Source organism: Manis javanica, chromosome 4 (genome assembly GCF_040802235.1).
Source record: "Manis javanica isolate MJ-LG chromosome 4, MJ_LKY, whole genome shotgun sequence".
In the NCBI taxonomy this organism is placed as follows: Eukaryota; Metazoa; Chordata; class Mammalia; order Pholidota; family Manidae; genus Manis; species Manis javanica.
This window is the reverse complement of record NC_133159.1, coordinates 101,401,653-101,429,157: the sequence shown is the minus strand read 5'-3', so window position 1 is coordinate 101,429,157 and position 27,505 is coordinate 101,401,653. Positions and strand designations below refer to the sequence as shown.

The window sequence follows — 27,505 nt, the reverse complement described above, 5'->3', positions numbered from 1 at the left end:
CCTAGCACCGGGGTCCCTGTCCCTTTTAGGCTTCCAAAAAGCACTCACAGAAAAGAGAAAAAAAAAAGGGGAAAAACGCGCGATTTCCTCTGTCCTCAAGTGCCGGTCTCAGGCACCCGCCCACCGGTCCCGCAGGGAAAAACGGGGGATATTCTTTGTCCTCAGGCGCCGGTCCCAGCCACCCGCTCACCAGTCCCGCCACCGTGCCTCCCTAGCACTGGGGTCCCCGTCCCTTCAAGGCTTCCAAAAAGCGCTTGCCATAAAGAGAAAAAAAAAAAAAAGGGGAAAAACGCGCGACCTCCTCCGTCCTCAGGCACCGGTCTCAGGCACCCGCCCCCAGGTCTCGCAGGGAGAAACGCGGGATATTCTTTGTCCTCCGGCGCTGTTCCCAGGCACTTCCTCACCGGTCCCACCACCCTGCCTCCCCAGCAACGGGGGCCCGTCCCTCTAAGGCTTCCAAAAAGCGCTCGCCAAAAAAAAAAACTGCTCCGGTTTCTCTCCACCCGCCGGGAGCCGGGGGGAGGGGCGCTCGGGTCCCGCCGGGCTGGGGCTTGTATCTTACCCCCTTCACAAGGCGCTGGGTTCTTGCAGGTGTGGATGTGGTCTGGATGTTGTCCTGTGTCCTGTGGTCTCTATTTTAGGAAGATTTTTCTTTGTTATATTTTCATAGCTCTATGTGTTTTTGGGAGGAGATTTCTACTGCTCTACTCACGCCGCCATCTTGGCTGTTAAAGCATGAATTTTGAATGACCTCACTTTCAGCTCCTCCTTTCCTTAACACTAATATTTTCCCTTTCCCTCATTTTACTTTTTTTTCATTTTCATTTCTTTTACTCTGTGCAGTCGCACCACGTAGGAACCAGTTTCCTATACTGTAAAATTCTACTCCACACCACCTGCCCTTCAAGAGCTATTTTAAAGTCTAAATCCTTATTTGCAGATTAAGTACAATGAGGTAATAATCACAATGAACTCTGCTTCCAGGGAAAGGCTGAAATGTGATTAGGCTGTACCAGCTGTCCTTGAACTCAAGGCTGGTATGATGACAGAGGGCACTGCGACCCATCAGAGTCATGGGAGTTCCTGAGAAAGGACATCGTTTCCAAGAGCAGCAGGCAGCTCCTCTCCCTCCTCCAACCCTAGAAAAGTGCACTATTCATCTGGCTGCACTGGTTAGCAAATATTAGAATTAGCTTTCCTTCTCCAAGCACACAATGGTTGGAGGGTTGGGGCAGTCTGCGAGCGTCCTGGACAAATGGATGGTAATTCATCCTGGATTCCACATAGACAACAGCTCAAACACAACTGTCCAGCCAGCATGGAACTGCTTAGTGTTCCCCACACTCAGCTGTTTCTCCCTTCTGAGCATTTGCGACTGCCATGCCTCCCTCTGAAATGCCTTTCACACTTCACACAGCCACTCCTTTATGTCAGGTTGCCTTGAAAGCAAAACCTGGACAGGACATGGGTGTGAGTCGTTTGTTTGGTAAGTGATCTCAGAAAGTGGCGGTGAGGGAGCAGAGGGTGCAAGCCAGTGAAGAAGAGAAAGTCAGGGCAGCGTGTTCTACCCAGCTGTGTAGAATGTGCCTCAGAACTGTCCCTGTGATCACAGAAGGCCCAGGCATTTACTCTCTGATTCTTCTGCCTCTGCAGTTGAGTTGGTCCCGAGTGTCATGAACTCCTCCATGCCTCTGGGATGTACCTGTCCTAGCCCAGAGTCCTGAAGCAGGCGAGGAGAGAGACACAGGTGTGCTTGAGGTGGGCCTCTGCTAGCATGCACTGAACTGTCCCCCAGAGCATCATAGAAACCTGGAGAGGGGCCAAGAAATGTGACACACTGCATCTGCTACCATTGCTCATTACTACTCTGAAAGCCATCCCTGTTTCCCCAGGCTTGTGTTCCCCCCACTGCACCCCATTCCCCACATGTAGCTCTAGCTCTGCATTTAATGTGCGTGTTGTATAGCTACACACTGCCCTGCATGTATGTGTCTGTATCCCCCACCAGAGTCAGAGTAAGTCTGTGTTCCACTGAGCTTTGTGTCCAGCCATTCCACAAAGTGCTCGACTTATAGTAGTCCTGCTCAATAAATGCTTCGGCTCCAACTAGTGTAGTTTTCTCTCTTTCATCTTTTGGAGAGCCACAAAAAATTTTATTCAGAGAAAAATAATCCAAAACCACTCATCTAGTCCAACCCCCTCATTTTACATTTTACATTTTACAGATGGTTCTTCTAACACCAGAGAGCCTACGTAACTTGTCCAAGATTACGCAGTTTTATTAAAGTGATTATGGAATATTAAAATGATTCCGCAAAGTATGCCAAATGTAGACAAGAGAACTGACTGGAGTTAAAATATTAGCATTTCAAATGAAGGGTATTACCACCTCTGTGCTGGTTTTCAAGCAGGAAATTGCTTAAAATAAATTAACTTGGAAAGGTCCTAAGCTCACCTAAGAGGTGAATGGCTTGAATGAAGCTCTCTCTTTAAGGAGAGGAAATTCACCCTCTGTAAACATATTTTCAGATAATGTACCAAGGACTTTGAATCAGAATGAACTTATTTAGCATTCTCTTCTTCCAAACTGTTCATCTGACAGTGGCAGCTATGGGGAGAGTGGCATTTTTGTTTTGAATAACAAATGAGATGTGGATGGTACTATCTTCTCAGTAAATTGGGAAAGCCCTTTGCCATCCCTCTCCTTTTCTGGTGCTGCATTCCTACCTCTGGACTAACCTACTGCTACAGTCTTGAGCACATGTGTGATACACAGAATGCCCAGGATGGTCAAAGATTATGATGAAAACCAAGAACAATAAAAGTTTACCACTTCTTACTACATACTAGTATAAAAAAAAACTGTGAAACACTTTAATTTTGGGGGTGGGGGCTGTCACGTGAGTAATGGGAACTAGTCATTCTTGCCAAATCAGAGAGTTAAAATTTATTTAAACAAATATACTCATAACAAACTGTTCTTATTTGCCCAGACATGGGTCAAAATTCCTCTAGAAAAGAGGGGTGGTGCGGCCTTTCCACTGTCTCTGATACCATGTCAAAAAAGAACTTGGTGACTGTAAAGCAGACACTGTGTGGTCCACTCTCTAAAGTTTTCCTTCTGACACTCACCCAAGCTAGAGGCTCCAAAAATCAAACAATGAGGAAAGAAGTGGTGATGTGTCGCTTCAGGCAATGTAGAATAAAGCTCAAGAGAACCAAATTGGAGTTGCACAGCGTAGGTAAACATTCGGAATCATTTGCCATTTGCAAATGCTCTCTCAACTGGCACAAGTTATTTAACCTCCTGAGTTTCAATTTCCACATCTGTCAGATGGGGAAAATAATAATATTTGTGGCAAAGTGTTATTTGGGGATAATGGAGAAAGTGTTGATCATGCTTTTACGTAGTAGAAGCTGTAGGGTTGTCACTCAACAGTGAGTGCCCCCACCCTCACCTCTACCATGGCTGCTTGCCAGATTTGTGTGTCCCATTCTATAGTGTGGAATTATCACTGGGAATCAGCTCACCTGCCAGGGACCAAATTTCCAGCTCCCTTTCTGTCTAGATGTGGTTATACGACTGGGTCTTGACAGTGAGTGTGAGCAGAAATTACCTGTATAACTTTAAGAAGAACATGTTAAGTAGGAGCTATGTGGCTTCTTCATAGTCTCTTCCCCTGTCTGCTAGTTGGAAACAGAGGCCTACAATGACAGAGCCACAAGATGGGAAAGAAACAAGAGTCCCTGAATCTGTACGTGGAGGAAAGCTGCCTCCACCAGGAACACCTGTATTGTCCATTATGCTGGGGAGAAATAAGCTTTGATTGTGTTAAGTCACTAAAGGTGGGACTTACTTGTTACAGTGACTATAGCTACTCGAAGTGATATGCCTTCCATCCTCTTTTCTAACCAAACTTCACTATTACTGAGGAGTCTGCCCACCTCTGCTGAGACTAATGCCTCTAAGGAGGCTGGCTTCATTGCCAGTCCCAGAAAGCAATTCCTGATTGCCCTGCAACACTGAGCTCTCTAGAGCTCTAAACTGTAATCCTCATGTGTTTTATTCCCTTGTCAATTTGTTTAAGCCTGAACAGGCGAGGAAATTCTGGCCACTGATGTGAGAGGAAGTCTTCTGGGAGAGGTTCTTAGAAAGGTCTTTTTCTTATATTGATATGACTCCAGGTTTCTTATGATTATTGGTTTTTATTTTCTTGTTTTCCTTTCATTATTGTTTTATTGAGGCATAATTTATGTACAATAAAATTCACCAACTTAAGTATACAGCTTGGTGAGTTTTTACAATCTAGATAGTCATGTAACCATCACCATATCATGATAAAGAATGTTTTCATCTCCCTCAAAAACTTCCTCATACCCTTTTGTAGTTAATCCTCTTCCTCCACATCCAGACCCTGGCAACCACTGATCTGCTTTCTATCACTATAGTTTTACCTTTTCAAAAATTTAATGTGAATTGAATCATACAGATATAGTCTTCTATGTCTGGCTTTCTTCACATAGCATAATGCTCTTGATATTCATCCATGTTGTTGTTTGTATCAGCAGTTCATTCCTTTTTATTGCTGAGGAGTATTCTGTTATATAGATATAACACAATTTGCTTATCCATTTACCAGTTGAGGCATATTTGGGATCTTTCCTGTTTTTGTCTACTATGAATAAAGGTATTACAAACATTTGCCAGCAGGTGTCTGTATGGAGTTTTCTTTTCTCTTGGAAAAATACCTGGAAATGTATTATTGGATCATATGTTATATCTTTATTTAAATTTATAAAATACTGCCAAATTGTTTTCTAAAGTAACATTTTTGGAATATATCATTTGGCATTTCTACCCAAACATGAGAGTTTCAGTTCCTCCATATCCTTGTCAGCACTTCTTATTGTCAGGCATGTTTAATTTAAGCTATTCTAGTGGGTCTGTAGTAGAATGTCATTGTAGTTTTAATTTGCATTTCCCTAGTGACTAATTATATGGAACATCTTTTCATGTGCTTATTTACTAAATGTATATATTCTTTGGTGAACAGTCTATTAAAATATTTTGCCCATTTATAATTGGGCTGTTTATCTTCTTATTAATGAGTTATAAGAGTTCATTATGTATTTTGAATACAAATCTCTCATCATGTTTTGTAGATTTTTTTTCCCCCAGACTTACATTTGCATGGTATATCTTTTTTCATCCTTTTTCCCTTAACTCTCTGTGACTTTATATTTAAAGTGCAATTTTAGTAAACAATATATAGTTGGGTTTTGCTTTCTTATCCATTCTAACAATCTCTGCCTTATAATTAGGATATTTGAAACATTTACATTTAATGCAATTTCAATATAACTGATTTACATCTATGATCCTGCTATTTGTTTTCCATTAATCTCTTCTGTTCTTTTTCTGTCTTTATTTGGATTGAGTTTTATTTTGTATTTTAGTATTCTGTTTTGTTTTTTCTTTTGGCTTTTAGCTACATCATCATTATTTTTTTTAAAGTGGTTTTTATGTATGCAATCTGTGTCTTCAATTTGTGCTACTTTGATTTCCCCTACTCTTTTGTACTATTGTTTTCATTAATTTTGTTCTAACATGTTACAAATCGCAGACTACATTATTGTTATTTTTACAATATATAGTTAATGACCTTTGAAAGAATTTTAAAATAAGAAAAAAGTCTCACATTAGTCCATATATTTACATTTCCAGAGCTCTTTATTTCTTTGTGTGGTTCCCAGTTTCCATCTGGTATTGTTTTCCTTCCACTTGAAAAAATTCTTTAACATTTCTTGTAATACGTTTGCTGGTGATAAATTTTTCTAATTTTTTTTTTTTTTGTCTGAAAATGTCTTTGTCTTCATTTTTGAGGGTTACTATTTCTTCTGGATATAGAATTCTAGGTTGTAGGGTTTCTTTTTCTTTCAGCACTTTAAAGATTTATTTTACTGTCTTCTGGCTTGTAGTGTTTCTGACAAGAAGTCAGCCATTACTCTTACCTTTGTTCTCCCAAATACAATGTATTTCTTTCTCTAGCTACCTTTAAGATTTCCTCTCATCACTGGTTTTCCTCACATCAATGTATTATGATGTGTTTTGTGTGATTTTCTTTGCGTTTATCCTGTCTGGAGTTTATTAAAATTTTAAGATCTGTGATTTATAGTTTTCATTGAATTTTGAAAAATTTTGACTACTATTTCTTAAGTTATATGTTTTTGTCCCCATTATCCTTTTTCTCTATCCAAACTCCAGTTATATGTGTGTTAGTCACTTGATTTCGTAAGTCATTATGGCTCTGCCAATTGCTTGAAAACTTGTTTTCTGTCTGTGCTTCCATTTTGATAGCTTTTATTGCCATGCCTCAAGTTCATTAATCTTCTTTTCTGCAGTGTTGATTATGCTGGTGAGCCCAGCCAGTGAATTTTTGATTTGAGATATTTTATTTTTAGCTCTAGAAGTTATATTTCACTATTTTTGTAAGTTCCACTTATGTCTGCATTACCTTCATGTTTTACATTGAATTCTTGGACATATTTTTATAGCCATTTAAATTCCCTTCTTTTGGAAATTCCACCACGCTGAAAAAAAATTCACTTTTACACCTCTTTCCATTAACTGATTCTTCTTCTGGTTAAGAGTCACATTTCATTGCTTCAAACATGTTTAGTAACTATGGAATGGTAGGCATTGTGAGTGTTACATTATTGGGTATCTGGATTTTGTTGTCTTCCTTTAAAGAGTTCTAGGCTTTGTAAGGGGATGCAGTTAGGTCACCTACAGATTAGCATGATTCTTTTTTTTTAAAACTACTTAAATTTTTATTATTATTAGAAGTAATATACACTTATTTTACAAAAGTTGTAAATCTGAAAAGTATAAAAAAGAAAAGAAAATATTCAGCAATAACCACTGTTAATATTTCTATATTTCCTTTTAAGTGCTTTTTACTCCTTAAGGATAAATTCATTAAAAAATACTTAGATGATATCATAATGAATACATAACTGTTTCCTGCTCTTTTTCATGTAAGAATATTTTCTCATGGCATTAAAAATCTTTCATAAACTTAATCTTTTAGCCTTTTATTTTGAAGTAATATTGAATATTGGATTTAAAGAAGAGTTGCAAAGTTTGCACAAAGCCCTCTGTCCCCGTCATCTAGCTCTCCTTGATATGAACATCTTGAACATCTTATATAACCTTAATACATTTATCTAGAGTTGCCAGATTTAGCCACTAAAAATGCAGAACACCCAGTTAATCCTGAACCTAAGTCAATGAGCAGTTCTTTAGTATAAGTATACCTTAAATATTACATGAGACATATTTTTTTAAAAAGCTTGATTGTTTTGAGGATTTGTCAGCCTTTGTTAAAGGAGGTAGCCTTTACTCTAGGGTTAAGTTAGTCTTACTACCAAGGTATAATTTTTCTGGAGTCTTACTAAATTCCCACGTATTCAGAGAAGACTCTCCACTCTAGCTGGCTATAATACAGGCAGTGCCATTCCTGTGTAAACACTGAGAATCGTGCAGCTACAAGAGTTATTTTATTACCTAGTCTTGTGCAGTTTACTCTGAGTTTATGCAACTTAATATTCAACCAAAGACTCAAAGATTCCCTTTAAGAAGATTCCGGGGGGTCTTTCCCTGTGTAGCTTTCATCTCTCCACTACTCTGCTCCCTATTCCAAACTCCACATTTCCAAACTCTGTTCTCTGTCTCCCAAATTCAGGGAGGCTGCCCTCCTCTGCTTGGGTCCCCCTGCTGCTCTGTGACCCAGAAATGTCTCCAGGATGAAAGCCAGGGCAACTGTAGGGCTTGCCTAATTTTTCTCTTGGCGATCATCCTGCCCTGCCTCTGTACAATGGTGGAAAATAGTTTTTTCATATTTTGTCCAGTTTTGTAGTTGTTTATGGCAGGAAGGCAATTCTAATATCAGCTGCAGTTTCATGGCCAGAAAAGGAAAAGTCTCTTTTTTCTTAAAAAAAAAACAACAAAAAAAAACAATGCCATGTATACTCATGGTCTCTTCTTGGATGCAGTGTGTCTGGTTGTGATGCTGGTTATGTGTAAGTGAAGTTATAAACATTAGGAAAGCTGGCCTGCAAACAAAGCCACTATGACAAGAATGGCAGGGAACAAAGATGGAAATTACTTGGGTCCTTGGTGCTATTCTTGATCCACTGAACTAATTAACTAATTAAAAAGAGCCCCCATTTTGGAGACTTAACTATCATGTTAAAAAATGTTTTTTAATTTTAAGCCATTTGGTTGGGGTTTTGCTTTTTGACATCAAAGGTATCCTGATTAATACAAATTTGTGTACTAATAATAAATGCCCAATAATTGTCAGTAAATAGTTTAAAAATACAATTGTGCTATGTGCTACCTAGGTAATATGCTAACAGTTTTGTATACATTATCCCAATTAATGTCATAGCAAACCTAGGAGGTGGTTATTGTTAATCCCACTTTACAGATGCAGAACTTGAAGCTGAGAGAACAGCACATTTTTCAAGGTACAAAGTTTAATCTTTGGCACTGTTAGGGTCTGATTACAGGCCTTTCTACTTTCAGAATGACACGGTTATTTACTCTCCCTAATACTGGTTTTCAAGTCTCTGAACTTAGTCTAGGTACAATTCTTTTCACAAAAAAGGAGAAAACTAATCAATGAAAAAGAAGTACTTTTCAAGACAGGATCCAAGATATAACATCAGCCCACCCTTAGTCTGGGGAGACTAAACTCTAATCTGGGAAAGAAAGTTCTAATCTGAGTCCTCTATTCTTACTTGTCTGCCTGCCCATTTCTGAGGAAAAAGGTTTGTGTACTTTCTGCTAAGTCATGACAGCCCATCTAGTCATTGTAAAAAAATACGGGAACAGAAAGCTAAGTAATCCAGTGTCCAAGAATTAGAGGTAGGTCCCCAGAAACAAGAGATCTGTACGTGAGGCAAGATTGAAACAAGCCACCGGGAGTATCACCAGGGCCACTAGAACTGAAGGGAGTTTTGAAGTGGGAGTCAGTGACACAGGAGATGGGAAACAGAGTTTCTGTGGAAAAGTCTCCAGGCCCATGTGCCATGGTCCCACTGTGAGCAGGAAACTGAGTGGTGCTAGTCTGGAGGTGCTGGAAAGACCCACAGCCCTCAGTTCAGACTCTGTCCCTGCTAGCAAAGCCAAAGCCAGTTTCAAGACTTGAGAGATGTGAAAAATGGAATGCATTATGCTGGTATACAAGCACTATAAATCCTTTAGGAAACTGTTCCCTTAGTCACTTAGTGTCAGAGAAGTTCTGGGAGCTGTACCCAGTGTAAAGAAGACAGAGGATGGAGGAGCAGAGAAAGCAGAGGGACGATTCTGGCTCAGGGCAGCATGCCCAGAGCTGGGCTTCAGGACAACTGCACTTACCTGTCCTTCTGCAATGTTGTTTCAAGACAAGAACAGGCATGAGGCTGAAAAGGCACATTTCTGTCCTTAACCAGTACCTTCCCAAAGAAGTTAGGCAATAAACTGGAGTGAGTCAGTGAGTAGGTGAAAATATATCACCATCATAAAGGAGAGCACGTGGTGGAAGGGAGTGTGTGCATGTGCGTGTGTGTGCGTGTGTGTGTGTGTGTGTGTGTGTGTGTGTGTATGCTGGGAGTGAGGCAAGAGACATAGAGAAGTAAGGAGACTCAGCCTTCTCTCCACCAATCCCAGAAACCTGAAAATGACAATAATTTGGACAGAACTGCCATCTGCAGTGGGGAGGAGACAAGGGAAATCTAGGCATGACTGACTGAGTAAAAAGAGCAATAAAAATTGCATTAGCTATGGAGAACATGGAAAAATGAAAACAGTGGAACTGGCTGAGGGGAAGGGTGGAATTGTGGGTTATTTTTTAAAAGTCTGTTATTTGAATAAATAGCTTTTTAAAAGTGACATTCTGCATTAGAGTCAGAATTCTGTCTGAACAGTCCGGAGTCCCAGTTCCTGGAATTTAAGTCCATGCCTGAGGTGATGGTAGCACTTTAAATTGATCCTGAGAACAAAGAAGGGAGCCTTTGCCACATTTTAATGGCCTCCAGCTGCTGGGCCACCCCTCCTGGCATTAGCCCTAACCACACCCTCAGATCACTCTGCTTTTGGGCAGCCTAGGCAGCCTGTGTGCCCCTAGGTCTGGTTGTCTCTGAGTTAGATCAGCTCCCTGGAAAATGTTACAGGCAGCGTCACCAGTTGTAGAAACCATCCGTCCTTGGCTTGAGGATCCTTGCTGGCTTCACTTTCCCTGGGTTCTCCCTTGGAGGAGGCCACGCAGCACTGACTTGGGGCCATCTCTCTTCTCTACAGCCTAACATGGGCAGAGAGGCTTCCTGAAAAGTCTCAGGACAAGGTGGGCGGTGGGTCAAGAAAAGTCACAGGTGGCCCATCCAGCCTGGGTAAAATGATGTGACATAGACCCTGCCTTCCAACTTCACCTTCATGGCATCTTGACAGGGAGGTTCAGCAAGGCTAACCCCTTCTATAAATCATCAGATTTGAAGATCTATTCCCCTTCGTCCCAGCAGGGCAACCTAGATACTTTACTTTTGCTTATTTTCTGTACTACTTAATTAATTTTTCAAAGTTTAAAATTAAGTGAAATGGTATGGAGATTCTTCAAAAAAACCTAACAGAGATTTACCGTCTGATTCAGCTATTTCACTCCTGGGTATATACCCAAAATAACTGAAAGCAAAGAATTGCACTGATGTTTAATACACACATGGTCCCAGCAGCATTATTCACAATAGCTAAAATAGCCAAAAGGTAGAAACAACCCAAATGTCCGAGGACATATGGGTAGATAAACAAAATGTATATACATACAATGGACTAATATTCAGCCTTAAAAAGGGAGGATATTCTGTTATGTGTTACAACATGGATGGACCTTGAAGATACTATGTTTAATGAAATAAGCCAAATACAAAAGGACAAATATCTTATGATTCTACGTATATGAGGTACCTAGCATATTAAATTGATAGAGACAGAGAGTAGAATGGTGGTTACCAGGGGCTAGATGAAGTGGGGAATGCAGAGTTACTGTTATCAAGTAAGGAGGGTCAGTTTGGGCTGATGGAAAAGTTCTGGAGATGGACACTGAAGCCACAAAACTGCAAACAGTAATAAAAATGAAACCCAGAATAGAAGCACCAACCTTCTGAGGCCCTCTCAACTGACCAGTGATGGAGACCTAGCTGCACCCTTTACTATGCCCTCTCTCAGCATGAAGCAGCCATAGCAGCCATCGCCCCCTTTTCTCTAGCAGCAGCTAGGGTCTCTATCTGTAGAGGGAGAATGAGACAGAGACCATAGGCTTAGACAGAATAAGGTGAGAGCCTCTGGAGAAAGCAAGGCAGGATATTTGCAGTCAGAGCAATGTAACTACATGCTAAGAACCTCCCCCCAACGATGCCCCTTGTCAGCCAGAAGTAGCCAGATTGAGTCATCGCCCATTATGACCAAAAGGCTGGAATGTAAGACTGGAGGCACTGGAGGGAGGAAAGCGAGGACAGTGCAAATGGAACAAAGACAGCACCAATAGCTCTGTGCCATATCAGGAAGGAACGGACAGATCTTCCGGGATTCTAGTCCTGTGAAGTGCCGACAAACCCCAGATGCAGACCCCCTCCATCCGGAAGGAGGAGACCTCTGGCTGTCCATCACCTGACCCTGAGCCAATAAAAATTCCCCACCTACCCCTAGTGTGGCCCACTTCCCTCTCCCTTCCCTGTTCTCTTAAAAACTCCCCACCTCCCCTCCTGGGCACGACTTCCCCGGCCTGTGATAGCCAGACTGGGGAACCTTGCCCAGGAATTGCGCGCAAATAAACTGCCTGGCCCTTTGTTGCCTCTCAACACCTGCTTATTTCAGCTAGAATTTATCTTACATTTGATGCTGAAATCCTGGGAAGGAGTGTGAGCTCAGGGCCCCGACCGGCCACCGGCGGCCCTGCCCGTCCTTCCCCGACCCAGGACCTCAGCCTGCTCTCCGTTGCGTGGACTATTTTCTGATGAGTCCCTCAGTTTCCCCCAGTCTGTTTTCCTTCCTAACCCATTTTCACTTGGTCCATCTGAAATCGTAGCTATGTCCAGGTTGGGGCATTCAGCCTCTGGGCATCCAGCCCACCCTCTGTGGGCATCCGGACCACCCCTGGCCCTGCGGTGTGGGAGACATCCCTAACCCCAGGCCCCAGAATGTCTGCGGGCATCCAGCCCACCCCTGGCCCTGTGGTGTGGGAGACGTCCCTCACCCAGGCTCCCAGGACGTCTCCCCTGACTTGGCGCCCTTGGAATGGTGGCGCTCCTCTCAGTGGGATTAGTTGGGGAGTGGTACAGACATGGGGGACCAGCCCTCAAAAGCAGAGGCTCAGACCCCGCTGCTGTGTCTCATTTCTAATTTGGCTACGCTATATTTGTCCCGGGAAGTTCACAAACGGAAGCTAGTCTTTCTTTGCTCTGAGGCTGGGCCTCAGTATCCCTTGGACAATCAATCTCACTGGCCCCCTGAGGGAACTTTCGATTTTGGCCTCCTCACTGACTTGATTAATTATTGCCACCGGAATGGAGAGTAGGGTGAAATCCCATATGTGCAGGCTTTTTGGACTTTGCAATCCTGCCCAGACCTTTATGTTGTGTTCGATGACTTAGGTTCTCCTAGTCTGATCTCCAGTTAAAGATTGTCAGCCTCTTACTCAGCCCAGTCCTTCTTCCTTTTTAGATCCGCCAGAGGATCTTGGTCTCCCACCTCTCTCAGCTCACTACCCCCACCCCTCTCCACCACCATCTTTAAGTTCTTTGTCCTCCCCCATGTTGTTGCCATCTTATAGGCTTACATTCTCAACCACGCCGCCTTCCTGCTCCTCTCCTCTTCCAGTAGCTGCACCACCCCCTTCCCCTCTCCTTCTGCCTTCACTGCCCTCTTCCCTCACTGGAACATGCTTTTCCTGCCCTCTGGTTCCAGAAGCCATGGACAAGAAGCTAAAAAGAAAGAAAGCAATTAAATATCAGTAACTCAAATCTTTATATCAGTTTGTCTGTCTGTGTATATGTTTTTATATGAAAAGTGTTGCTAACTGTAGTCCTTATGTCTCAATTTGTATGTTTGTGTGTCTAAGTGTGTAAATGAAAAATATTTTCCTACCTCTGGATGGTATTAATAAAAATTGATTTAAAAACAAGCGCTTGTGAAAATTGGGCATTCTAAAACTTCCAGAAAATCTAATAAAAAATATTAAGCATTAATGCAATTTAAGTTTAACTGAAACAGACATGTCATTATAGTTATCAGCTGCCAAAGTTTACTTAAAGTCATTTAAGTTGATGTTATCTGTTAAACATTTCAAGAAAATGCTTAAAAAAAAGCTTGACTTTGTCTAATGTTTGGTAAACGTTTTGTAAGTAATCTAGCATGGTTGCTAAAAATAAGTAAACGAGTGTAGCAAATAAACATCTTAATAATAATACTGTATTAATGTATAACAGTGCATATATATGCAAACAGCCTGAGAATTTTTGTGGTAACCAAAATTCTTAAAGTTCACCTAATGAGAAATTGTGCTGTAAAGCACATTTCCAAAAATGATAATATACGTTCATAGATGTATCAATCTGAAGAATGCTAGTGTAACAGTTTACAGTGGCCTATTTTTCAGTGTTCACTGAAGGTTAAAGTAATGGTTTTAAGTTCTAATGAAAACTACTTAATATAATAAGGAAAATATTTCTGTATGCTAAAGATGTGTGTTTTAATAAGAGAAAGTATAAAGAATGGAAATTCGTTTTGTTGAGGGTAAAAGAAGGTAATTATTCTGAAGTACAGCTATTTATTTGAAGGGGGAGAACACTGAATGTAAAGAGAAAGTTGTAGAAAGCTTGTGGAAAAATTGATATAGTCATGCTGTGTGAAATTAAAGTGAGTGAGTCTTGATATCAAGTACGCAGCAAAATTAGAATTTTGTTTTCAGTTAAAAAGACAAAGTTTTCTTAAACCGTTAGTCTGCTCTTAATGTTGAAAGATTGCAAAAGGCCTTCTAATTGTTGTATCAAAATAGTTTCTCAACCTTAAAATCTCAATGAATTGTCTGAGTATTTAAGAAAATGAGATTCTAATATCAAAGGACTAAATGTTAAACTTTACTAATAACTGTGTAACCTTCTGTATTTGCCTTTAAAATCTTTTATTGTCATTCTAGTTAAATGAATAAGTATTTCTTCATGGCAACCTATAATCCTATTTAAGCAAATGCCAAAGAAACTTTCTTTTGACAACTTTTCAAAATCAAATTCAAAAAAGTGTTTTTACCTCTAGTTAACTCTGATATTTTCTGGAGGGTCCCTAGAACATGTCAGAAGAATTTTTTCTCCTCATCGGGAAAAATATTTGGCTAATTTGACTTGTTTATCTGATAAATATTTACCTAGAAAGCACTGTCAAAAAGAATGATGCTAAACTTTGTTACTGAATGTTTTGTGTTACAGAAATATCCAAATTTCCTTATGGCAACTGTCTTACAGTAAGCTCTCATTAGATCTTTAACCATTGTCATTTGTAAGTCTTTTGTCATCTATACTCGCTGTTTTAGTACTCCTAAACTAGTAAAAAACTAGATTTCAGCAGAACAGGTATTAGTTACATAGGATTAAGTAAACTAAGGAAGATGATTTTGTGGCTTTTTGTTTCAAATGTTGTTGATAAAGTGTTTTAAGCTTTTTCTCTTAAACTGACAACAGTTTAGTAAATGACTGCCTTTATAAGCAGAATTGAAACTTTATCTTTCTCTCTACCTGATCCCTCCATAATTTAAAAACTCTCAGTGACTATTTTTATATTTCATGGAAGTATGTTTATTTGCACAAGTTCAATAAGAATCTGCTTTCCTTGTAAGAGGACCAATTAAAAACACTGGTTATATTACCAAGGCTTTGACTGGAATGTCATACCTGAGAGACACGTGTGTAAACTCAGATATGAACAGACTGCTTTAAGGAACTAAGATTGACTTTATAAAGCCAACAAAGCCCCTTAGAAGAACTGGCCTGGTACCTTGCTTACAGAGTTCCCAGCAGCCTTACCAGGTGAGTAAGGAAAGTCAATTCCTGGCAGGTGTAGGAACCTCAGGAATGTCTTGGGAACCTCAAGAAGAGAAGAATTCACCCAAATGTACAGGTACTGCAGGCACAACCTGATGGCAAGTCTGGCTTGGCTGTCTGGCCTCAAGAGGCCTTTAAAAAGGTTCAATCTGAAATTTCCTTACAAAAAGTTCCAGCAAAGCACATTTAAAAGATCCCATGTAATCAATTACTCTTCTTGCTGCACTTATGCAAATAATCAAGCCAACTGTTCATTATTTTCTTAATCTGGCTACTTCTAATAAAAATGAGGGTGATTTTAGAGAAAAGTATTGTTTCAATAATGCAGTCTTATCTATACTAAATCCTAATACTAGTCATTGAGATGTAAACTCGATCCAGAATTCTAGTTTCCCCATGATACCTGGCTATGATTCTCAATTAGACTCTTCATATTTCTAGTTCTCATATTCAGCCATGCATTCTTAATCTCATCAAGTTTGTCCTTCCAGAATAGAAAATCCAACTCCAGATGTTGCTACTTATCCTAATAACACAATTTGTTCTATCTTGCCTAGAAGCCACAAAACTGCAAATAGTAATAAAAATGAAACCCAGAATACAAACGCCAACCTTTCGAGGCCCTCTCAACCGATCAGTGATGGAAACCTAGCTGCACCCTTTACTGAGCCCCCTCTCAGCATGAAGCAGCCAGAGCAGCCATCGCCCCCTTTTCTCTAGCAGCAGCTAGGGTTTCTGTCTGTAGAGGGGAGAATGAGACAGAGACCATAGGCTTAGACAGAATAAGGTGAGAGCCTCTGGAGAAAGCAAGGCAGGATATTTGCAGTCAGAGCAATGTAACTACATGCTAAGAAACCCCCCCACCACGAGGCCCCTTGTCAGCCGGAAGTAGCCAGATCGAGTCGTCATCACCCATTATGACCAAAAGGCTGGAATATAAGGCTGGAGGCACTAGAGGGAGGAAAGTGAGGACAGTGCAAAGGGAACAAAGACAGCACCAAACAGCTTTGTGCCATATAAGGAAGGAATGGACAGCTCTTCCGGGATTCTAGTCCCATGAAGTGCCGACAAACCCGGGAAGTAGACCCCCTCCATCTGGAAGGAGGAGACCTCTGACTATCCATCACCTGACCCTGAGCCAATAAAAATTCCCCACCTACCCCTAAGGTGGCCCACTTCCCCCTCCCTTCCCTGTTCTCTTAAAAACTCCCCGCCTCCCCTCCTGGGCGCAACTTCCCCGGCCTGTGATAGCCAGACCAGGGAACCTCACCTGGGCCTGGGAATTGCGCTCAAATAAACTGCCTGGCCACGTGTTGCCTCTCATCGCCTGCTTATTTTGGCTAGGATGTATCTTACACCTAGCATATTAAACTGATAGAGACAGAGAGTAGAACGGTGTTTACCAGGGGCTAGATGAAGTGGGGAATGCAGAGTTACTGTTAACAAGTAAGGAGGGTCAGTTTGGGCTGATGGAAAAGTTCTGGAGATGGACACTAGTGTTGGCTGCACAACAGTATCAAGGTACTTAATGCTGTTGAGTTAATAGGTAAATGGCAAGTTTATGTTATTTGTATTTTACTAGATACAAAAATTAAGTGAAATGTATTAAGTAACTAAGTAATTTATCCAGTCAACAAGCATTTATGGAAAACTTATATGCTAGTATTGTACTAGGCAGAATACAGAATTGAGTAAAAATTATGATTGTCTCCAGGGAGGTCACCTTCCAAGGAGGCAATACAGTCTCACCAAACTAGCTTCATTTCCTTCCTAGACCCTGTCAAGAGAATTCATAGATAGAAATCCATCTATTTCCAACAGACCCACCTTTCTTTTTAACTCCCTCTCTCCCTGCCTCCCTCTCTTCCTTCCTCTCTCTCTCTCTTCTTAGTTTTTCTTCCCTGTACTTACATACATCTACACACACCTTATTAACACTTGCACCATTATAATGTAAGAGCTGGCCTATATCCTTATCTCCTCTTCTAGATTCGGATCTCCCTAGCAAAATCCCTATTCCTAGACCCTAAAGCCATGGATGTCACGTTCCTGTGTCGGATGGAGGACATGGGATAGAGCCACGCCACTCAAAGTCTGGTGGAGGACCAGCAGCATTAACATCACTTGAAAGCTTATTAGCAGTGCAGACTCTCAGATGCCACCCCAGACCTATTTAATCAGAATCTGCATTTTAATAAGATCACTAGGTGATCTGTATGCACATTCCAATTCGAGAAGCCCTGGGTTGGAGGCTAATACAGGTGCATGGTGAGCATGGGTTTGGGTGTGTGAGCTCACACACACTCTTTTTATGGGGACTGACCACCCCCAAAAGGAGCCCCAAACTGGCAGCCTCCAGAAGCATTCCATCTGGCTCTAGTCTTACCCACAATTTCCCTCCAAAATGGTGGTAAGGCCCAATGGGTGAGCCTATGTAAGAAGTAGAGGAAAATGACCTGCAATAGAGAGGATCCCAGCATGCCTGGTGGGGCTCCATTCACTGCAGTGAAATAGCTGCCACTCTCTCAAATCTAATCTTATTATTACAACAAAACTGGTATGGCAAACTCCCTAGCATAGTAAGATTTCTGCATTCCAGCTGACTGCCTGCTTCTCCCAACGAAGAACTTCAAAGATTCATATGCTTTTTAAAGGTACTTAATTAACAGACATTTCTTAAGCTTCTACTTTAATTCCTTCATTTCCCATGAGAGCAAATGAAAGGCCAAGGGAGGATGGAGAAGCCTGAGCTGATTTGCTCTATAGGATCAGGGCTAGACCAAAACTGTGAGTCCCTGGCAGGCTAATGAGTTGGTGTCCCTTCAAACTGATATTTTGAAATATTTACTTAACATTATTTAGTGACTCCAGGAATCAACTAATCAACAAATAATAAAAATTGCATATAGAAACAGATTCTCTTGTTAATTTATACCCACTGGCCAAAACAGACTCTGGGTAACCAAAAAACTTAGCAAAATATTTTCCTTTCTTCTGATGCTCTTTTTTTTGCTTCAGTTTCCTTTTACAATTTTCTAAGCAAGACAGCTCCATGATAGAACTATGAAAAAGTTCAACATTTAAATAAAAAGAATTAAATTACTTGATCTCAGTAAGTGGATCTATGTTGCCCTTATACAGGCTCACAATCATCTAATTGTGACTTCTGTCTTCAGGTCTGGTTGCATCAAGCATATGTATGTGGCATATCTGAATATAAACCACAGAGATCCATCAATCTGGCAGAGTGTTCTTAAAGTCATCACTCAATGGTGCCGTGTGTTTTTAGGAGAGAGACCAAGATTCACATGACTTTGGGGGGAAATCTGAATTAAGTGGCAGTCATTCCCATTTATAACAGTGGTGTTCTGGTACCCTGAACAGTTGCTTGGCTTGATCCTCTTAATCCAGCTTTGACTAAAATTCAGATGCATCTCATCATATGAGAATTAGACACAGGCTGCCCGGAGACTATTTGCATGAAGGGCCAAGGAATTGTGAAAGAAGAGACTATCGGAGAGAGTCATCCCAAAAGGTCAGACCCATAGTCCTGTCTCAGTAACTGCCATTCCCTAGTGGTGCCTCTACTTGCCCTGGGACATCAATAGGGGCTTGTTGGGATGTTTCCTGGCTTCCTCCCCTTCCTCTTTTAACTATAGAATGGTGGACTGGACCCAGAACGGCAGCGCTGAAGCTGAGTAACAGCTCCAGTGTTGTTCACAGCAGGCACCAGTAGCAGAGCCTCAGCCGACCCATGGGGACAAGAAAAGGAAAGGGGAAGAACAGAGGATGTCATGTGGCAGCTGAAAAGGCTTGTTCATGAGCACACATGAGTCTTCCTGGGAGCCCAAAGAGAAGTAGGAGAGACTTTGAGGCTGACTAGAGAGCCAGCGTAATCCTGTTTATACCCTAAAGCTCCTTTTTTTTCTGATAGAATAAGCAATAAACAAGGCTTCAGGATCTCTGCTTTTTCCTAGTTGGGTGACCATTGGCAAGTCAGTGACCTCTTTGAGCCTCAGTTTCCTCATTTGTAAAATGGCAATATTATCTGCCTAACCCCTTCACAAGTATAAGAATTGTGTGTCATATAAAGTACTTGAAAGTGTTTTGTTAATCTAAGTGAAAGCAAGGTATATTATTAACTAGATGGAAGTCAACTCCCAAGGTCAGAGCCTGGGAGAAGGGCCTGGAAAATGAGATTAAAGAGACACCTAAGAATCCAATGTAAGACATCTTACATTTATGCTAAGAAAGCTAAGAGACAATGTGAGACAACCCACTCTAGGTTGGTGGCAGAGCACCTGTGTGTGAACGGCACTCCTGGAATCGTGTTCTTTGGATCCCACATTTTTTCATACTAAAATTTGATGTGTGTTTGAAATCACCTGCCCTAGACTTCATAAGACTAGACTGTCAGTGGAGGACCTGCCATGGGGAGAGAACCTAAGGAAGGTCAGAAACAATAGGCATAGTCTATGAGAGGATATACCTACCTCCGTATTACCCCGGGTGGGGGCAGGAAAAACTTAACCCAGCGTCTCCCAGACCAGCATGTCATATTCTGTCTAGAAGAGGGCTTTCCCAGGCAGCGGGGAGACTCAGTAAGCATTCTGAAGGTTGCTGCCATTACATCATAGTCCTAGGTTTTGGTAGTAGGCAACGTACGGAGACTGTCCAGGTTACGGCATGTGCTGTAAGAGGTCCTGGTCCTGCAAACCAAGGTGGAGTCTGGGGTGGTAGGAACCCTTCCATGGGAAATTAAAGCGGCCTCAGTTGTGTTAGAAATTACTGTTAACCTCAACCTGTACATCCTATCACAATGGAAATTTGGGTGTTTTCCCAGCCTAAGTAGGGTAGACTTTCCTTGGGAGGGAATACTACAGAATGCTGTGCTAATCACATTTGGACAAAAACTATTGCAGATATTTCCTTGTTCCATACAGAAAGCCTTAGCAGTTAAACCAGAAAATGCAGTCTTGGCAGGGACTGCTGGGGTTCCTGGAAAGCCAGCCATTCAGTACAGACACCTGGGGCCAGATCCTTGGAGCAGCAGAGGTATTCCCTTCTTCTCCTGGCCAGTGACAGCTCCTTTGTCGTCTACTCTCCAGGGTCCTAAATGGTTCAGTCTTCAATTAAACAATCTTCTGTCATCAAGCTCCCTTCAGTTCTAAATTTCTGTAAGTTTGTTATCAAATATTTATTGTGCAACTAAGTATTCAATGCTCCATCCCTGGCACTGTGGAAGTTACACGGTCTCTTCTTCCCATCCCCATCCTCCCAAGAGCTTATCTATTTGAGAAGCTAATGAAAAAAATAAAGAACACCATTCTCATGTATTTAATATCTCCTGTTAAAGCATAGCAAGCAAATTATTTTTCCAGATAACTGAAGCTTATTCCATTAAGTTCCAAGATTTTATTTGAATATGTTTTAATGGAACTCTTTTAAAAATGTATTACACAGTCTCTCTGTTTTCTTAAAGTGATGGTGCTAAACATTATATAGCCTTTCTTTAATGTTTTAGGGCTAATATTTATTTGCAACCATTTGTTAAACAAGTGTTTATTAAGCAAGGTCTTATCCCTAAAATTGGTGTGGCTGGGCACACAAATTGTAATAATACCTACAATGTTGATGGTCCTTAGTCTACCTAGCAATAAGGGCAGCTGCGAGTGTGAGAGGCAGAAATGAAGTATTTGTCCATGAGAGTTATCACAAATGGGTCACCACCTCTCCCCAGCAGATAGTAGTAGGCTCTGTGTTTCATTGAGAATTAAAAACATGTTAGCTACCCTTAAAGAGCTTATTTAGGAAAGGGTATCCCGGGAAGGACTGGAATTTCTGCTGGTAAAGTGGTTGGAGTTTCAGTATATCCAGGAAACATGACCTTTTTTGCTAATATTCCACCAGCCAAGACACAGAAGTAAGACAGTGTTAAAACAAAAAACCAGGGAGCGCTAGAAAACCAGATCCATTTTCTTGCAGTGGATGGTCTGAGAAGTGAAATTGTGGGACAGGAGGTCAAGTAGGTAAGTTACTGAGGACCTTGAACTAAACCCTCAGGCTAAAGAGTTTCATCTTCTAAGGCCAGTCACTTCCAAACATTTTTAATCATGCAACCCATTAGTATGGCACTTTGAGCACCTGTTGTTGAAATGAATGCTCATCATGGCTCTGCTAATATACGGTGTACATCATAAAATCCACCCAATAATAGAAATCGAGGCAGAGGCCAAATAATTATTAAAGATAACTCCAATATATTTTTCTGTATTCATAGATCAGTACACACACGTCTCACGTTAGAGACAACTGGCTCAGATGATGGGAATGCTTTGAAGGGTCTTGCTCCTGGGAGAGGATTGGTCAAAGTGGCATATGAAGAAATCTAAGCTGGTGGAGACTCAAGAAAGAGGTGCTCATTATCTCTTGAGTTGGGCCGGCCCCAGCACTCTCTGGGTTTTGTTACCAAGAGAATCTATTATTCAAGAGTGAACTCACCTGGCTCCCTCCTTGATTTTCACATCTCCTTTCCCAGCTGTTCAGGGTGGAAATACTTGTTGCATTGTTCCATACACTGAACAAATTGCTCGGAGATCTGTAGACCAGCAACACTTCAAATAAAGGAAAATCATGTCTCACTCTGTCAAAGCTTTTTCTTGATCCAGCCTGAAAAGAATATCCAGTCTGTCTTCCTCTGTTACCATGTGCTACCATTTCTCTCATCACCCAAACCTTGATAGGCCCCTTTCTCTGGCGGCTTGTGTTGGAACCTCCTGAATCACCGGGTGGGCCCACAGTGCTGCTCTGCGTAGGAGAATGTCTGATATTGTGTAATATGCAGTCGGCAGCCTGAATATGCACAGCTCTTGAATGTTAATTCTCTCAGCAAGCTTAAAAACAGAAGCACTGGTGCGAACTGAAGGCATGCTTTGGGTTGTCTGGTCCTTTCATTCGTCAATAAACCCAGGCTGCCAGTTGGTTGGAGTACATGACCTCATACTTTCCAACTGGTCTTGGCAAGGCTGTCAGTCTATCTCCTCCCATTATTGCTACGTTTCAATGGGTGTGGCCTTTTTTTTCAGTCCTGCCAGTGTTGGGAACCCAGGTTTAACTAGTTACTCAGGGTCTAATGGGGAGGTGGCCTTGAGAAGGGTGACAATGATCAAATCAGAAGCTTGCTGTGACTGTAGGGCAGGGCCAGGACTAGGGTGAGGCGAGTGAGGTGCCCAGGGCACAAAGCCTAAGGAGGCATCTGTCTTGGGGTCTTGCAAGAGCAGCACCAGCTCCTGAGAGCCTCGTTAAATTTGCCTTGCTGTAGGGCCTCTTTTCCTCTCTGGACTGACTGAGTACTCAGGATTGAGCTTTTCCAATACAGGGTGATGGATCATTTTTACCAAGGTTGAAGCTGAATTCCATCTGATCTAAGAATACACTAGATTCTTCCAAGGTTTTTCCACCAGTCTGGAGGGGCTGGGCCCAGATGGAGTTGGGAGTGCAGTCAGTGATGATTCAGACTGAAAAATCTCTGTCCAAGTCTAGGAAAATGAAATAGCAGAGGTTAGGGGAGGAGAAACAATTCCCATTTCTTGCATATTCACACACAGCATTCGTGGCCCTTGGCAAGTGGACAGTGACAGTTCCTCTGCTTGGGAGAGCATTTGAATCACATGCCTGTGTCCTATTGGTTTATGAAGCCCTGGCCTTTGAGCTCTGACTGGTGAGCAATCATTTACCACATTAAAAATGTAGTTTCTACAAGTTGGCTGCTCAACTTTGATTTGGTTACATACACCACTTCCAGCCTATTGGCTGCAATATTTTGAGGGTAATTCCATTCACTCTTCCATTCCTTCCGGGTTCTTTAGTAAGAAAGGGCACCTAATGAAATCCTTGCAGCCACCCACACATTTCTCACCTTTGAGCAAATCTTGAGTTTAGGCCAAAGGTTATCAAAATGGCTCCAGTAGCACAGGTTAAGGGGCTATCTTCTGTCAGTATGCAGCACAAGCAGTCAATGAAAGGAAAAAAGAGGAGCAAAGGTGATTTAGTTTTGTTTTGCCTTTTGAAATGGTGACAAATTGGAAACAATCTAAATGTCCAAACAAGGGGACTGGCTGAGTCAAATGATGGCACATCAACTTGAAGGAATGCTGTACAGCATTGAAAATAAGAAAATAACTTATGAAAATATCCTTAAAATGTTACACTAAAAAAAAACAAAAAAAGAATCCAGAATACAGAATGTTCAGTATGTGACATATGTGAGTGCATGGGCATGCATATGGGAAATTGATTGCACCGGGGTGGTGAGTTTAGCAGTGACTTTTTTTTTTCTCCTTTAGACATCCTTTTAATAATGTTATTTAAATAATGATATTGTGTTCAAAAATTACTAAGTGCCTTGAAAAAAATGGAGATGATCTGCTGAAGACTGGGGATTTGTTTTCAGTGAATGCAGACACCACTCTGAGAGCCTGGGGTGTGGGCCCCCGCTTCTGCCTTCTAACTATGGCCCTGACTCTGCGGCTTTCTAGCTATATGACCTTGAGCATATTCTTATCTCACCTGTCAAATGGAGATAAAGATGGTGTCTATTTCATAGGCAATTGTAAGCTTGAGTTCATATACGTTTAATGCTCAGAAAAACACCAGGCCCAGAGTGAGCATGCAGTAAATACTAGTTTTTGTGAGTATGTGTGGATCAACCTTGTGCCCTAAGCCACATCAGCCTGGACGAAAAACTGAAGTTGTAAGAATTTCCCTGGCTTGACCATTGCTTATTATTGTAGGTCTTCCTTGATTTTTTCCAGGAGGCTTCCAGGGTATTTGGCAAGAGAAGGGTCCTTGCTTCATCGACCACTGGCAAGAGGGAAGCCCCGCTGTGCTAGCTGGAGGCCCAGCGTGGAAAAGCTGGTTGTCCCTTCTAAGGGCAGGGAGGCGCTTGCTGCTGAAGCCGCAGGGCTGGCAGTTGAGGTGGTGGCTACTGCCGATACCACAGCTGGTGCTGTCACCTGCAGACACCCAGCGTCGCACACTGGCTGCCCAATGTCGGTCTGCTCTGTGCCCTGCCACCCCGCCCTGGTGAAAGCACAGCCTTCACTTTTCACATGTGTGCAGCCCACGCACACATAGTCCATTACAGAGGCAAGTCTGAGGGACCAAGACTGTGTGGCTGTTCACACCACCTGTTTCTGCCACTGAGTTCGTGCATGGTGTGAGGATTGTGCGTGACTGACAGTCCCTCTTTCCCAGGAGACCGCACAGGCCTTCCTGCCACCTGCCTCCCGCTTACCAATGGGACAAGCCCAGACCTGACTATATCCTCATGTGAGGACAATTCTGCTTTGACTGGGACATAATGTAACACAGAGCCAGACTGACAGCCAACCTGGAGCAAACATTTGGATGCAGGAATGAGGAACTGATGCCTAGACAGCCAAGGGCAGGGATGGCCAGAATGGAAGGAGAGGGGTTTCCTGAGGCGGCTGCTGACTGGACACTAAAGGGGTGGGGAGGAGGAGAGAGGGAAGGCAGCTGCTGGAGGGAGGGAGCGAGGTCCCCAGCAGATGCAAAAAGAAACCTGATGCTTGTTTGCACAGATCAGCCTCAACCTCCCCAGAGTGTCTTCCTCAACCCCTATCACTCCATCCCCCCTATTCTTTTCTGGCTTCTAATCTATATGAAAAAGGGTGCTTGATGCTGGGAGGAAGATTGTTCACAAGTGTGGCTGTCTCACACACCTCATTCTAGAGACAGACTGTTATCTCAAGTAATGCTTTATTTCCCCCTCACCCAAAAGGGATTAGAAACGGGGACAATGTTCCTTAAGAAAGGGGTGGGGGTGTCTGAGGAAAACTGGATGTTGTGTAAAGGGAAGAAGATACACGTAAAAAGCCGTGGTGGAAATAAAGTGCTCAACCAGTCCTGTATCCATTAAAGTAATAACATCATTGCAGGGCAGGTTTATCACTCCCTGGCAGCTCCTCAGCATGGGAGCTCTGGCTCCTTTTAAAAATGAGAACAGAGCTGCATGCTGCTACTCCAGTGGGGAAGGGCAGGTCTCCCTGTCCTCCCCGCAGTGATCTTCCTCAGAGGGCGCCCCCGACCCCAACCCTGGGCTTCTCCCAGCCTCCAGAACCATCACTAAAATTCATTTCACTCTTTAATTAGATTTCATGGAGTAAGGGATTGGGAGGGGTGCTGGGAAAGGCGTTCGTATGACCTCTTTCTGTAGAGAGGGGTAATGCTGTTGATAGGGGAGGTGGGACAATGGTTGCTATGGAAACATATTCCCAGACATACAGACACACACTCATTTTAATGTCTTTTTTTTTTTTTCCAGCAGGGGAAGGATCCGGTGCCCTATTTTTAGTGTCAGATTTCAGCAAAACAATTCACTTTCATTTCATCACACACACACTGCTGGGTTTGAAAGTAGGTCACATTTTCTAACCGTATCAAGAGCTCAGATCTGTCTCGCTTGAGTAGTGCAAGGTTCCACGGAAGACTTTACTGACAAAGATTTCAGACTTGGCTTGCCTCAGCTTTGTTTCATCTTCTGTTCGACAGGCATTAGAATAGGCAGAAAGAATAGCTGCAGGTACATTTACATTTTAAAGACTAATGCAAAATGTCTAGGCAGTGGTAATGGTAAAGGGAGGTATAGAAATTAAAAGTGACACACTAGTCTGTTATTCTGCTACCAAATTATCACTGACTATTAGAAAAATAGTCCTCGAGTTCCAGTTCGACACAGCCCATTGGGGAAGAAATAAATCCTGACTGCTTGCTGTCCAATTTAAATGTTTGATCTTAGTTCCTATTCAACTAAGTATATCAGAAAATGTGAACCCAGAGTTTGGGTTTTATTTCTGCCTGTGCCAAGTTGCAATTTTAAGTGTTTCTGTCTGTGTTTCTTGCTTTGCCCTCTTTGCAAAAATCTCACAACCCCTCTGGGACTAAAATACCCTATTGACGGTAAGGAGCACAGGGTGTTTCCCAGCCGAACTAGCCTGAGGCAAGACTGTGAATTGGCCCAGCATCTTACAGAAGCCCAGACTCACCCACGCCCCTGGATTGTCCCAGTGCCTCCAAATTCAGTAAGGGTTACCCCCACTTCCCTTGAAACTTGGTATATATTAAGAGGGCCCTTTTGTTTCTAATGGGGTTGTTATTTTCCCCCTGGTAGAGACTTTAGCTTCCCCTTTCATAGAGTGGGAAATTGCCTGTATATAGAATCAAAGGGTACCCTGTGTCCACAACCTTAAAAATAGTAGGCCAATAGGATTGTAATGACTAATGAAATCATCGAGAAAGACTGATAGTGTCATCCTGGGTTATAGGAGTTCAGTGGATTTTTATTTTATTTTATTGAAGTATCGTTGATACACAGTCTTACATTGGTTTCAAATACACAACACAGTGGTTCAAGTTACCCGTATTATTAAATCCTCACTCCCACTAGTGCAGTTACTATCTGTCAGCATAGGAAGATTTTACAGAATCATTGGTTACATTCTTCATGCTATACTACTGTCCCATGACCAAAATATTATGACAGAGAATTTTGTGCACTTTTATCTCCCTTGCCCTCCCCGCCTACCCACTATGGTAACCACCAGTCACATCTCGGTGTCTATGAGTGTGCTGTTGTCCTGTTCATTTTGTTTTGCTTTGTTTTTATATTCCACAAATAAGTGAAATCATGTGGTTTTTGTCTTTCTCTGTCTGGCTTATTTCACTGAGCATAATATCCTCTAGATGAATCCATGTTGTTGCAAATGGCAGTATTCATTTTTTATGGCTGAATAATATTCCATTGTGTATATGTACCACCTCTTCTTTACCCAGTCATCTATTGATGAACACTTAGGGTGCTTCCATATCTTGGCTATTGTAAATAATGCAGCAATAAACATAGGGACTGTATTATCTTTTCAACTCAGGGATTTTGCTTTCTTCGGGGAAATTCCTAGAAGTGGAATTACTGAGTCAAATCATATTTATATTTTTAGTTTTTTGAGAAATCTCCCTACTGCTTTCCACAGAGGTTGTACCAATTTCATTCCCACCAACAATGTAGGAGGGTTCCCATTTCTCCACATCCTCACCAACATTGGTTATTTCTTGTCTTTTGGAATAGTGGCCATTCTGACTGATGTGAAGTGGTATCTCATTGTAGTTTTGATTTGCATTTCCATGATGATTAGAGACATGGAGCATCTTTTCATGTGACTGTTGGCCATCTGAATTTCTTCTTTGGGTAAATGTCTTTTCAGGTCCTTTGCCCATTTTTAATTAGGTTATTTGTTTTATGATGTTGAGGTGTATGCATTCTTTATACATTTTGGACGTTAACCCCATATCTGAT

At 41.9% G+C, this 27,505-nt stretch overlaps 1 long non-coding RNA gene across 2 annotated transcripts in view; it reads right to left on the bottom strand.

Annotated features, from left to right (window-relative positions):
* LOC140848956 (uncharacterized) overlaps positions 1 to 22,104 on the bottom strand; it is a 37,342-nt gene extending 15,238 nt beyond the window's left edge. For both annotated transcript variants that reach the window (XR_012130294.1, XR_012130293.1), the window contains exon 1: positions 21,634 to 22,104. This is a non-coding gene — a long non-coding RNA (uncharacterized lncRNA). The remainder of the gene's footprint in view (positions 1 to 21,633) is intronic.
* Between the last annotated feature and the right edge of the window lie 5,401 nt (positions 22,105 to 27,505).